This window comes from Terrapene carolina, unplaced genomic scaffold (assembly GCF_002925995.2).
Source record: "Terrapene carolina triunguis isolate 2854851 unplaced genomic scaffold, T_m_triunguis-2.0 Scaffold112, whole genome shotgun sequence".
Taxonomy (NCBI): Eukaryota; Metazoa; Chordata; order Testudines; family Emydidae; genus Terrapene; species Terrapene triunguis.
Genome location: NW_020664463.1, coordinates 7066451 through 7079100, shown reverse-complemented (window position 1 = coordinate 7079100; position 12650 = coordinate 7066451). Strand labels below are relative to the sequence as shown.

General features: G+C 42.9%; 1 protein-coding gene across 1 annotated transcript in view; it reads right to left on the bottom strand.

Moving 5' to 3' along the window:
* The window catches only part of ST8SIA1 (ST8 alpha-N-acetyl-neuraminide alpha-2,8-sialyltransferase 1), a 163263-nt gene that overhangs the window by 97584 nt on the left and 53029 nt on the right, over positions 1 to 12650 (bottom strand). The gene's annotated exons all lie outside the window — the stretch shown is intronic.

The following is a 12650-nucleotide window of genomic DNA, read 5'->3' as shown; positions in this document are numbered from 1 at the left end:
CCTTTGGAGCAGTGTAGAAAAGTGTCTCTGAGTGTACGAACACGGCACCATGTGGCTTTACAGAAAGTAAATGTAGAACTACACCAAGCAGAGGTTGGCCATACACACTGCAGCCTGAGACCTGTGTTGGATCAGCACTTATACATTTCTATTACCAAAAAAATTGGTTACAGATAAAATACTCTCTCCTTCAGAACTCTATACATTGTGATCTCTCTTGACTGTATGGAAAAAGACCACCTGCCCTTTTGCTGTAGAGATGCCAAAGACTGCATTGCTGCTGACCCATGTCCCTCATCTTTTCTCCTCTCGATCTAATGTAAAACTGGTTGTAGACTATGCCTCTGGCTAGCTAATTAGGGTGAGTATCCAATCTGTGACATGGCCAGTGTCCTCTTTCAGAAGCTATAAAAGCAAAGGACACATGTCACTCCTCACACTGCAACCATTAGAACTCTCAGATTCACTTTTTTTCTTGTAAATGTCCAAAGGAAACTCCCAGGTGTATACAGGGCCGGCTCTAGGCACAATTTCAGGGGCAGCACTCCGGCCACCTTTTTGGGGTTTTTTTTTTTTTTTTGGCAGTTGTGCTCCCAGAGGGTGTTTTTTTGTTTGTTTGTTTTTTGCTTGAGGCGGCAAAAAACCTAGAGCCAGCCCTGGGTGTATACACATCCTGGAGACTCCTTTAAGAAGAATCCATCGGCCACAAGACAAACCCCCAAGAAATAAAAAGCAGCTCCAGATCTTGACAGACACCACCAGCAGGACAGAGGAGACTCTAATGTCCCCTCCCCCAAAGACAGACAGACTACAAGTCTGAGAATGAATCCTGTGACACTGAAGAAGTCATTTCCTGTCACCGTGTTTCACAGCATTTCTGTCAGTACAGAAGGCCATTTGGATACATAAGTGCACCTCATGGGAGTAGTTTGGCTGGTGAAAGCCACTGCCGCATGGCCCTTCCCTACATCAAACCAGAGCAATGCCTGCTATAGTAACCCTGAATCAATCATGCTGGATTACATCAGTCACATCCTTGAGTCATAGTGCAGCAGATCCAAACCCTCTTATAGCAGACCTCATATCCTCCCTATGCAAAAAGACACGCAGGCAATTTCAAGAACCACTACATAATCTTGCAGATGAACTGTGTCCATAATTCCCTCTGTGGCAGGGTGCTGCTAGAGAGGCCTTAATCAACTCCTGCCACTCCAGCCCCTATCAGGGGGATTGGATTGGGGCTGGTAGATAGCCTGATGCCAGCCTCGTTAGCAGGAGCTATAAGGCTGGGAGGAAATGAGTGCAAGAGGGGGGTGGAGACCAGGAGGGGAAGGTCAGGCTCAGAGGAAGGTGGGAGTCTCCTAGTCTGTTGCTGGCCAGGCCTGTGGTAGGCCAAGCTGTGATAAAAAGCCAGTATATAGTTGGAAACTGGTGGTGGGGACTTGATCACAAATAAAGACCACGGGTGTTGAACCAGCCTGAAGTGTCTCTGAGAAGAGGGGGAGAAGGGCCGGACTGGAGGGGCATGGCGTGCGCCCCGTTACACCCTCACTAACACCTCCATAGCCAAAAGACACCTTCACAACCATTTTGGAGTCTACAAACTCAGCTAGAATAAAGCACACAAAGTCTTTGACACATTTGTAACATAGTGTGGCCCTGAAAGACCTACCCTACCTATAGTCCACACACAATGCCTAACTCCTCTGTGCCTCTCCCCCACATCCTCCACCACCTCACTCCTGTGTGAAATAGAGAGAATGTGTGGGGGTTGTTTGTTTTAGGTGGGAACCATAGGCTCCTTGGGTGCTCTGGGGCTCAAGCACCTACCAAAAAAAATAAGGGGGTGCTCACAACCATAGGGCCAGATTAATCTTTTGTGGGCCCCGGTGCCCGGACCATGGCCCTGTCCCCGCTCTGCCCTGAGGCCCTGCCCCTGCTTGGCCTCTTCCCCCTGAGGCCCCACCCACCACTTTCATGGCAGGGGGGAACAGAGAGGAGCACCCATAGGCAAAAACAAAAGTCAGCACCTGTGGTGGGAATGTTACATCAGGAATGGACGCATGTTTAAGGAGGAGAGGGAAGCTGCATTATTCTTGACAATGGCACACTTTTGGGGCATAAGCTGATCTCCACATGTCTGAGCACTTCCCTGCAGTACAAGATTGAATGCACGGTCAATGAGTATGACTGGAGTTCAGTCTCTAGAGGGCACCACACGGAGTTACTCCATGACTGTGACATCAAATGGGCTTCCACAGAGTCTTCCCCATCTCAACAAAGTGCAGCACTGTTTCACTTTGACGAGTCAGTGTTTGCTCTGTTCCCATATTTGCTTTGGAAACTTTGGTTTGGGAAATTCCTCACCATCAAGTTTGTTTGCCCACTGCTAAGACACCACGCACAGCATTGCAGTATTCAGAGCCGTAGTGTAGCTTAAAATACTCATAGAGCCTTCTAAATTAGCTGTGCTACTGGAAGCTACTTCCCAAACCGTGTTGAAAACAGTGGCCCTTCTGTCTTAGCTGTACTACTCAGGGCATATTGCCCAAAAGTATGAACCCCGGCCCCTTGACAAGGGGAGATTGTCATAAGTCCATTGATCACTCACAGAATTCAGTCAATGGTAGGGTTTGAATTCACAGTGCATAGTTGGGGCTCAGGTTCAGGGATCACAGCACACCCCCTTGAGCCAACCAGTCACTGTGGCAATGGGCTGCCTGAAAGCCTTTGGACCTCATATGGCTGAACATTAACATTTCAAGCTCTTTGGTGCATGAGTTTTGGCACATTCCATTCAGAAAGCTAAACTCTTCCTTTATCAACTTTTTCAGTATTTCCTCCCTCAAAGGGCAGTAGATGCAATGCAGCAGCTGAGATAAATGTCAAGCAAGCAAGATCCGTTGGGGATGATTCAAGCCAGAATTTTAACCTCAACTGTGAGTGTTAAAAAAAAAAAAAGTTTATAAGAACAGGTTGATTTTGTAAAGTGCTATGAAGTTTTTTTGGGGGGAGGAGGGGACTTTCATCTCAGTGAGCACTTGAGGAAATGACCCCAAATTTGGGCCATTAACCCTATCCCACCTTCCCTGCATCATAGCAAATTTTAAGACCATTCTAATAAGCTTGCAGATTTGAGACGACTGAGAAAGTACTGCTCAACCTTAACTATAGCAGAGTGTGCCCTCTGCTACAAGAAATCTAGCCTGAAGGAGCTGATCACAATGCCCCATATTTCTTACTCTCTCATTATTGATCAGTACCCCTCACAACCTGAAAGCTGAGCCTCCTGACCACCTCCAGGACTCCACGTACCAGACCTCCTCCATCACTCATGAAGTAAAAGGAAAGGAAACTTTGCATCTACCAAAACAGGGCCTCTAAAGGGTGCAGGGGAGAATCTTAAAGCACATTCCAAAACACTGGTACTCACAGCAGCATTCAAGGGAGTGGGTGGCTCAGGGGATTAGTTATTATAAACTCAAGGCTATTTAGGTTTTAATCCAGCACGGACTGGTAACAGGGATGGGACTGATCTCCAGTATTTAGAATGCTGAGAGCATCATGAGCTGTCTAGAAAAGGCACCAACATTGCAGAAACACCAAACATTTATGGCTGGTGGGAGGACACTTCTGTTACATAGGAAAGAAAATGATCAACACAAGTCACTCTCCATAATTGCTTTTCAAATCTGCGTTACACACAACAGAACATGGTGTTGTGGGCAAAGGATTAAAGCTATCATTCTTTGCCTTTTGGCCAAGTTGACACTTTTCAGCCTAATCCCCTCTTTCCCCCTCTCCTCCCTCCCTGCTCCCACACAAATCTCCGCCACCTCTATTGCATTTGGAAAGATCAATACCTATTTATGTATTTGCATTAACTGAGTTAAACCAAATTTGTCATTTGCGTTGTTGCAGATAAATTCCAGAGGAACAGGAGCAAACAAATACACTATGACAAAGCAGCTCATCTGACTAGGTTTTTACAAGCCTAATCAAGACAACACATACAAGGGTTTTGATCAACCAATACTCCCACTCTCACCCCTGCTGTAGCCTGGCTTTGAGAGTTTTCTGCTTTATGAACCCCAACTTTATGAACAACAACGATCTTATGAATGACCGGTTATATGAACCATTTTTCTGCCACAGAATGTGACTTCAATCCTTCAGCCAACATTTGAGCGGCTGCACGGGTGTGACAGTGCCATAGACACCAATGAGATCATGGACCGCAAGTCTGACCAGGACTCTGAGAATGGGGAGATGTCTTTGGAAAGCCAGGATTACTTCCCTACATAACAGCCTTTCTCCTAGCCAACCATTTTGTAAAAGGCTTCATAATTAATGTCCATTGGGATCTTGGGAGCAAAGGTTCCATTTTTCATTAGAGAAAACAGACATGAGTTTTGAAAGATCCTAACATCAAGGACCTTTCCAGACCACCACACATTAATATTAATGAATCTGCCATGGTGATCAAGCAGGCTTTGGAGCACCATGGAAGCACCATGGAGCAACTTTCTGTTTATGAATGCTGAGGTTTGGTGTGGAGGGCAGAGAACAGGCACATGGGTCAATCAATGACCCCAATACAATTTGGAAACCCTACTCATGCAAAGCTGTCAGTAATCTCCTGTGCATTGCCAAGCTTTATGACCCATGTCACATCACCTTCTTTAGAGCAGTGCACACATCCATGACAATAGCCTCAACAGTCAATCTACCAAACCGGTTAGCTTCTGACCAGCAGCAGTCAGGACTGGTGACCTACCAGATGGCAATGGCCACATGTTTCTCCATGCGGAGGGGAGCTGTCATATTGGTGTGATGCAGCTGCAGATCTGGGGTGAGTTCCACACAAATCTCTAATAAAATGCCCTTTGTCATCCTGAAATTCTGCTGCCACTGCTGGTCATCCCAGGATCACAACACTATCCAATAGTCACCGCTAGTTTTCCGATTCCAGAAATGTACTGCACCACATGAAGCTGCTCCGGGAAAAGATCAACCACAAATAGATGCTCAACTTCACCCTCCTTCTCTTCCTCCTTTAGCCAATCTGGCTCAGCAGTGTGACAGTTGGCCTCCAAGTACAAAGCCACCCAAGTGACATGATCTCAAATACATGTGCAGCAGCCTCTGTGTATTAGCGATTCCCAAAATCATGGCATGCAGAAGTGTCCTCTCCATGTTGGCTGACAGCAGTTTGAAAATGGCACCAGCTCACAAAAGAGAGATGAATCATGGGACACCACGAGAAAAATCATGGGAATCGGTAAGTATACCAAGTCTCGGAATTCCAGTGGCTTCTGGCAAGTATCCCACAGTGTGCAGGAGAAATGTCCCAGAATGCATAAGAGCCCATCAGTGGGACAAAGCACCATGGGACACCTGCCCAAAATGCTGAGCTTATTTTGAAAAAAGTCAGTGCCACATGTATGCACACGTTCTGAAGGAAGTAGGTGACCGCTGGTTGTGTGGACGCAATTATTTCAGAATAGTTATTCCGCAACAGTTTGTTCACAAAATGATAATTAGCAAAAGCCCTCCCATGTAGACAAGCCTTTACCCAGTGTTAAACAAGAGAAGATTCAGGCTCTATAAGTGGGAAATTGGAGTGTCTGATCTTTATGGGTTATTTATGTCTCAGTCTAAGACTAGTCATCATTTCTGGATAAGATACAGATACATCCTCTCTTGTCTTAATAAACAAAATATGGTCTCGTGTTTCTAATTATAAATCTTCTAAAAGATTCTCCTTTCGAGTTTATAGCTATATCTCCACTCCAGGACAAGAGAAAATGTGGACCATCACTGGATAACCCATCTTCATAACAGTCTGATGAGAAAAGAAATATCAACAAAGCACAGAAAAAGTTTGGGGGCAATACTAACTAATATTCATTAAATGCAGCTCAAAAAAGTCACCAGACTACTATATGTAGATGAAAGTTAAGGGTAGTAAGGAGAACCCTAACTATATGGGTATGTCTTCACTACCCGCTGGATCGGCGGGTAGCGATCGATCCAGCGGGGATCAATTTATCGTGTCTAGTCTAGACATGATAAATCGACCCCCGAGCACTCTCCCGTCGACTCCTGTACTCCAGCGCCGTGAGAGGCGCAAGCAGAGTCGATGGGGGAGCAGCAGCAGTCGACTCACCATGGTGAAGACACCAAGGTAAGTCGATCTAAGTACATCGACTTCAGCTATGTTATTCACGTAGCGGAAGTTACATAACTTAGATCAATCCGCGCCCACCCCCTCCCCCCAGTGTAGACCAGGGCTAAGAAAAGGAGGAGCAAACTGTCACACAAAAGGAGAAAATTACAGATCTTACATACAATTCCTTTTCCAAATCAGCATTTTCTGAATGTATTTTCAAATGACTGTACAAATGGCATGCCATGAACAGGCCCATAGGATTTGCCATACTGAATCAAACTATTTGATCATCTAGTCCAATTTCAGAGAAAGACAATAAAACTCTAGCTAATTAAAGAATACTGTAAATGTTTAGGGGAATTAAAAGTCCTTCCAGACCTCTGTTAATGCCCTGAATTAAGGAAATGTGTTCCCCATATTTTCATAGCTACAATTATTAGTGCTCATAAACTTATTCAGTGCTATTACATATCCAGTCACAATATATTTCTTGGTAGCCACCTGGGGCAGAGAATTCCAGAGGTTTCCCATACACTGCATTATTTAAAAAGTGTTACCATTTATTTGTTCAAAATGTACAGACCTTTAACTTCACTTGGTGTAAAGCTGGATGAATCATTTGTTAAATGTTACCTTTTTCCTATTGGCTAATTAGCCAGGAACAACTTTTCTCAAATCCATCTGTGGTTTGAAATTATTCACTGGACATCTCTAGCAAATATTTCTTGGCCTGTAGATCATTCACAACAGTCAATATTCAAAACTCAAGCATGTGTTTTGATTGGACATAAAAGTTGCATGGTAAGTTTTTGTACCCTGACTGAACAGACATTCTGAGCATCACATATAAGTGTGAAAACTTGTTTGGGGGAGTTTAAAATTCTGCAAATTCTGCAAATATCTGTAAAAGTGGGCTTTTTCCAGTCACTGGCCTCAAAGCAGCCTACTTCTAATTCACTTTTGTCCCTCAGAGTTTTGAGTTATATCTCAGCTATTTTCTTGAGCTGAACCAAGTTTGCTTAATCTTTCAAAAAACTCCTGTCAGAGAGTAAAAAATATATTGCCAGTCTCCTTTCAGTCCAGTGAAACAATAAAGGGCAGGAAATGCCAGCTACCCCTTACTACATACAGCTTCATCCCTAACAGAGGGTTCCTCAGTCCCTGCAGAATCTAACAAGCATTTTCTTGTCCCAAGTTCTGTGGGTTCCTTTGATTTGTGCTGAATTAGGCCCTGGCTCTTACTGAAAGTGTCCTGCCCCTAAGGAGAGCCCCTTTCTTCTGAGAGACAAGTCTTATCTGCTGGAATATTCCTGTTTCCCTCTGATTTAACCCCTGTTGTGGCAAGCTGCATTCAGGGTTTATACTCTTCCTCACACTCTTGCAGTTAATGTTTCCTAAGAGGAACTCAAAAGTGCAGAGCCTGTCAGTATGCCAACAGTCTAGACAATTTTTTTGCCAGTGTGTTTGACCTTGCATTTATTCAAGTTGAAGTTCAGTTATCATCATGTTCCCCATTCTCCCAATGTATTTAGGTCCACCTGGAGTTACCTCACAATCCTCTGCAGATATTACTAACTGAAATAACTTTGCATCAGTACCAAATTTCAACAGCTTTCTCTTAACTACCATCTCCAAGGTATCAGATATATTAAAGAAAACAGATCCCAGTGCCAAAACCCCACCATTAACTTCTCCACAGCTCTGTTTCCTATAATTTTTATAACCTGCTTTCCATCCATGACAAGAGTTTCATTCCTTACCCTGTCACCACATGGGACTTTATCAAAGGCTTTTTGGAAATCCCTGTGTATTATGTCTCTTGGGTCGCCATTATCTATTAACTTTTTCAAAGAAACAGGTTAGATATCTTCTGTGATGGAAACCCACTACAGAAGAGGACTACAGCTGTACCCTCCAGAAAATGCACTGGTGTGACCTGATCAAGTTATGCTAACATCCATCCTCACTGATAGTATGCGTGTTACCTATTCTGTCTCAGATAACTCCTGTGTCTTCACATTAAAGTTCAGGCAAACAGTATGAATTAATTTCTTTAAAAGTGAACTGAAATCTTTAAAAGAACCCTGGACCAACCATAATATAACATATCACTGGATGTGCAAAGATCAGCAGCTACATCACAGAAAGAAAACTACATTTTAAATGCTGCATCCTCTCCCTTTGCACTGCAGGAATCCCACTTAACTAAGCTGTCCCAGCATGCACTGTCTTAGTATCATCGGTATACTCTGTGATCAGCTCTGGAGCAAGGAGTCTGCTTGCCAGTCAGTTTTTCACTCAACAGTGTGTGGATTGCTTAAAACTTAATATTTTTACTTTCTATTCCTCAGAGGGCACCTGGGCAGCAATCCGGAGTACAGCACAGGGAGTGTGCCTCAGTGCACAAGAGGAAGGCAAATGGTGGTGGATCAGGAGAGTGACCATAGGACCTGCTGAGGTCCTCTGTCCTGCCCAGAACAAACACAGAGAGGGCCACTTCAGCTAATGGGCTGGAGCGTGGTAGCCTCAGAAGATCAACTCTGCAACTGCTTGTTCTATGTGGGTCTGATTCCTGCCCATTCCTGCCATCATCATCATCATCACAGAAGCCCAACCCCACTTTTTAGGCCACAGACTTGGCCAATAGTGAAAAAAGAAGATTAGGCCAACATTTTCAGAAGTGGTCACTGGAAAATTTTAGACCAGCTCTAGGGATGAGTTTGTCTACAGGTATTACAGAAAAGCAAACATTCTACCAAGTTAGGTAATACAATAATGTTTATATCAATGGCCTGAGAGCATTTAAATTATATTTATATCAGTATCCATTACTGCTTAATTTTTATGCATTTTATTTTGTATGTGTATGTATATTATATATGTACGTCTGTGTACATATAATCACTAAAAGTCAGTTTATTCTAATGCATCAAGTATGGCAAGTTCCCTATTTGGGCTGTGAGTTAGTTCCTACTGCAAACCAATGACTTGGTCATGATTTGAGGAGTGAAGTCTTTTGCAAGCCCGGAATGGCTCAGCACAGCAGACGGATGGTGATGGAGTGTTTTTATTCATCCTGGAGGAAATATTTCTAAGATTATATCAACATAGCTGTGGTCCTTTACATTCCTGCTATATCCACTGAGCATTTCAGAGTATTACCCATATTTTATAAAGTGGTTTTTAAGCTTCTGAACACTTCTGAAAGGAATATTCATCTTTAGCTCACTAGCAACTGGCAAGCAATTTTCGTAATGGATGTCATTCTTCAAAGTAGGGGTTTGAAGTATTTAGTCCAAGGTTTTGCCTGAAATATGAAGCTAGAGAAATACTTTATTTATGAATTCATTAGAAATAAACCTTCCTAGGCTTTTAAGACCAGTGGGGTTTCATCTGATAAAGGTTTATGAAATTCCTCTGTGGCAAAATGCACAGGGATAGCAAACCAAGTTACAGATGTTGCCAGAGTTGTGAGTTTTGTTCCTCTATGTTTTCCTTTAATTTTTCTTCCTCCTTTCCCTTTATGGTATGCTTATTGAGTGAGACTATACATATTAATCATCTATAGACTTGATAGGTAGATATCTAATTTGGTCAGAAAAATTCCAATGAAATATTTTTTGCTGGAAATTGCTGATTCATAAAAATGTCGCATGGAGATGATTTGATTTCAGCAGAATTCCAAAAGAACCAAGGAGGGGTCCAATGGATCCCTGCCTGCCAGGGTTTCCATCAGCCTAGTTTCCTGTTGGCTCACCTGCCTGTATCCTCAGTAACTTGGGCTTCGAGACTCCCAGCTCCTCAGCAGCTCATGTAGCCAGCTCTGGGGAGCTGGGAGGCCCAGTTCCCAAACTCACAGACCCTTGGCAACCCAAGCTCCAAGGGCTTCCTGGGACCGTGGTTCCAGGGCTGTCAATTAGGCAGACTGCCCCATTGGCAAGGCTCCACTCCCTTTGACAGAGAAATTTGAAATTTTAGGTTTTCATTCTGAATCGTAACGGAACCAAATCTGAAAATATCTAAATCTTCCCCAAAAGGGAATTGCCTCTCTCTGCCCAGCTCTGGTAGATATATGTTTAAAATCAATATGGCTATCTTTCTTAAAATGTTAAAAAAAAGAGTGGTTGTGATTGCTACAAAATTACCATTTTTTTAAATGAAGAAAGCTGCGAAGATTCAGCACAGCTTAGAAGGCTTAACAATGCAAAATGGTTCACATTCAAGCTGCTCGCACCATTACTGACAGAAGCGAGTATGTCTAAAACCAAGCTGACCTATCCAGGAATATATCGCTGCCTTGAAGAGAATCTCTAAAAATCAAACTGACATATCCAGGAATGTATTGATGTCTTAATTTGAATCCATAGCAATTTACAATATCTCTGCACCAAAGAATGACAGAAGTCAATAATAAACTGTTTCTCTAACAAATACAATTTGTTTATTAATCCAGTAAAATATTTAACAACCTTAGATCAATGTTACAAATTCTATGGGCATTCAGAATTCAATAGGTATTTTTCTTTTTTTCCCCCAACATATTTTCCAGACAAAAATAAAATAAATCTTAATAAACAACAAACTAACAACAACAAAAATCAATCGAAGGAGCCTGTTAGGCATTTTTCAAATCACATGATGGGCTGTGCTTTGTATTTTGTAATTTAACAGTAGAGTCCCAGAAAAGAGAGTTGCCAAGAAGTGAATAACCGGTAAGTAGAAGTCGGCATTGAGGGTGAAATCCTGGCCCCCTTAAATCAGTGGAAGTTTTGCCATTGATTTCCATACAGTCAAGATTTCACTGTAAGTCTTTATGGGGAAAACTAACCATTTCTTATTATATTTACTAACTTCATCCTATTTCAAATACACCCATCCATTCTGGTTACAAATACAAAATTTATCAATAATAGTGTGACCAGACAGCAAGTGTGAAAAATCGGGACGGGGGTGGGGGGTAATAGGAGCCTATATAAGAAAAAGACCCAAAAATCGGGACTGTCCCTATAAAATCGGGACATCGGTTCACCCTAATCAATAACAAAACCATAGACAGTATGATGAGGCCAAAGTCCCAAAATGAATTACCTTTGTGATACCCCCTAACCAAAACTCTCTCCTCACCCCAGTCTATCAATCCATCCCTCTCCACCAGAAAACAAAAACAAAACAAAAACAAACAAAACTGGCACAACAGAGAAGCTCTGTAGTGTGACCATTAGTGTGTTAAGGCCAGATTCTGATACTGTGGATCAACTTTACTCAGGATGAATAGCTCCTTATTCCACAAGAAGTCCCATTAACTTCAGTGGAACTATTTGTGGAGCAAGGTGTTACTAACTATGGTAAGTGACACACAATTTGGCTCTTTGACTCTGTAGGATCAGCAGGGGAACCAGAATTCAATATGTATTTGCAGAATTCTTCAGCAAGTCCTGAGGTTGAAGGCCTCATACACTGATGGTGCCCTACCTCCAACAGAAATGAGGAGGTGGCCCCAAAAGGATCCCAGTGAAGAAAGTAATTACACACAGGAGGTCATAGGACCAGGAGCAACTGGAGGAAAAGAGGCTTTCTGGGAGAAATGGAGTAGGGTGTTCCTTTGGAGATCTGAGTTGTCAAGCTAACAGCTAAGAGAATTTGGAGGCACTGGTTGATGGCCAGCCTCTCGCAAATGAAATCACAGGGTTCAACTCACAAACAACACAGGCCTCTACCCAGGAAAGTACTTACACATGTGTTTCAGTCTTAGTGACTTCAGTGGGATTACTCACATACATAAAATTAAGCACATTTAATTGTGCTGCTGGATCGTGCTTAGCTCAGAAAGTTCATGCAGCCCTAGCTCCAAATGTATCACTCTAATTGATCCAAAGGGGTTGTTAATCCCTTTTGTACCATTTAGAACAGAAAATTTTACTCAGCAGTTTAGTAAATTCCTCCATCATTTTTCACCATATCAAAATGAGATCAATTAAAAAAAATATTTGACCACGGGACACTTTGGCACTTCACTATTAACATTACTTAAGTGGAAAGAAAGATCTCTGGGGTTTCATTTACACTGGAACTCAATTTATCAATATACATTTTCCATAAGAGAATAAGAATCAGTTGCCAAATTTTGAAATGCAGAAATCTAAGTTGCAGCTGCAAAACACAATATATGTAAACCTATTATACTTGCAAATCCCATGTTTGTGCTTGTAAGCAGTTAGGTAGGTGCACAAATACCCAATTTGAAAATGCAAATGCCTGTTTTTTATGGCTCATTTATTTATTGTTGGGTTGTGTGTAGGGTTACCATATCTATTAAATAAAAAAAGAGGACCCTCCACGGGCCCTGGCCCGCCCATTTCTCCACCCCCAGCCCCGCCCTAACTCCGCTCCCTCCCACTCCTAGCCACGGGGAAAGGGCTGCCCGAGCGCTACCGGCTTCACGGTTTGCCGGGCAGCCCCCAGACCCTGCGCCCCCGGC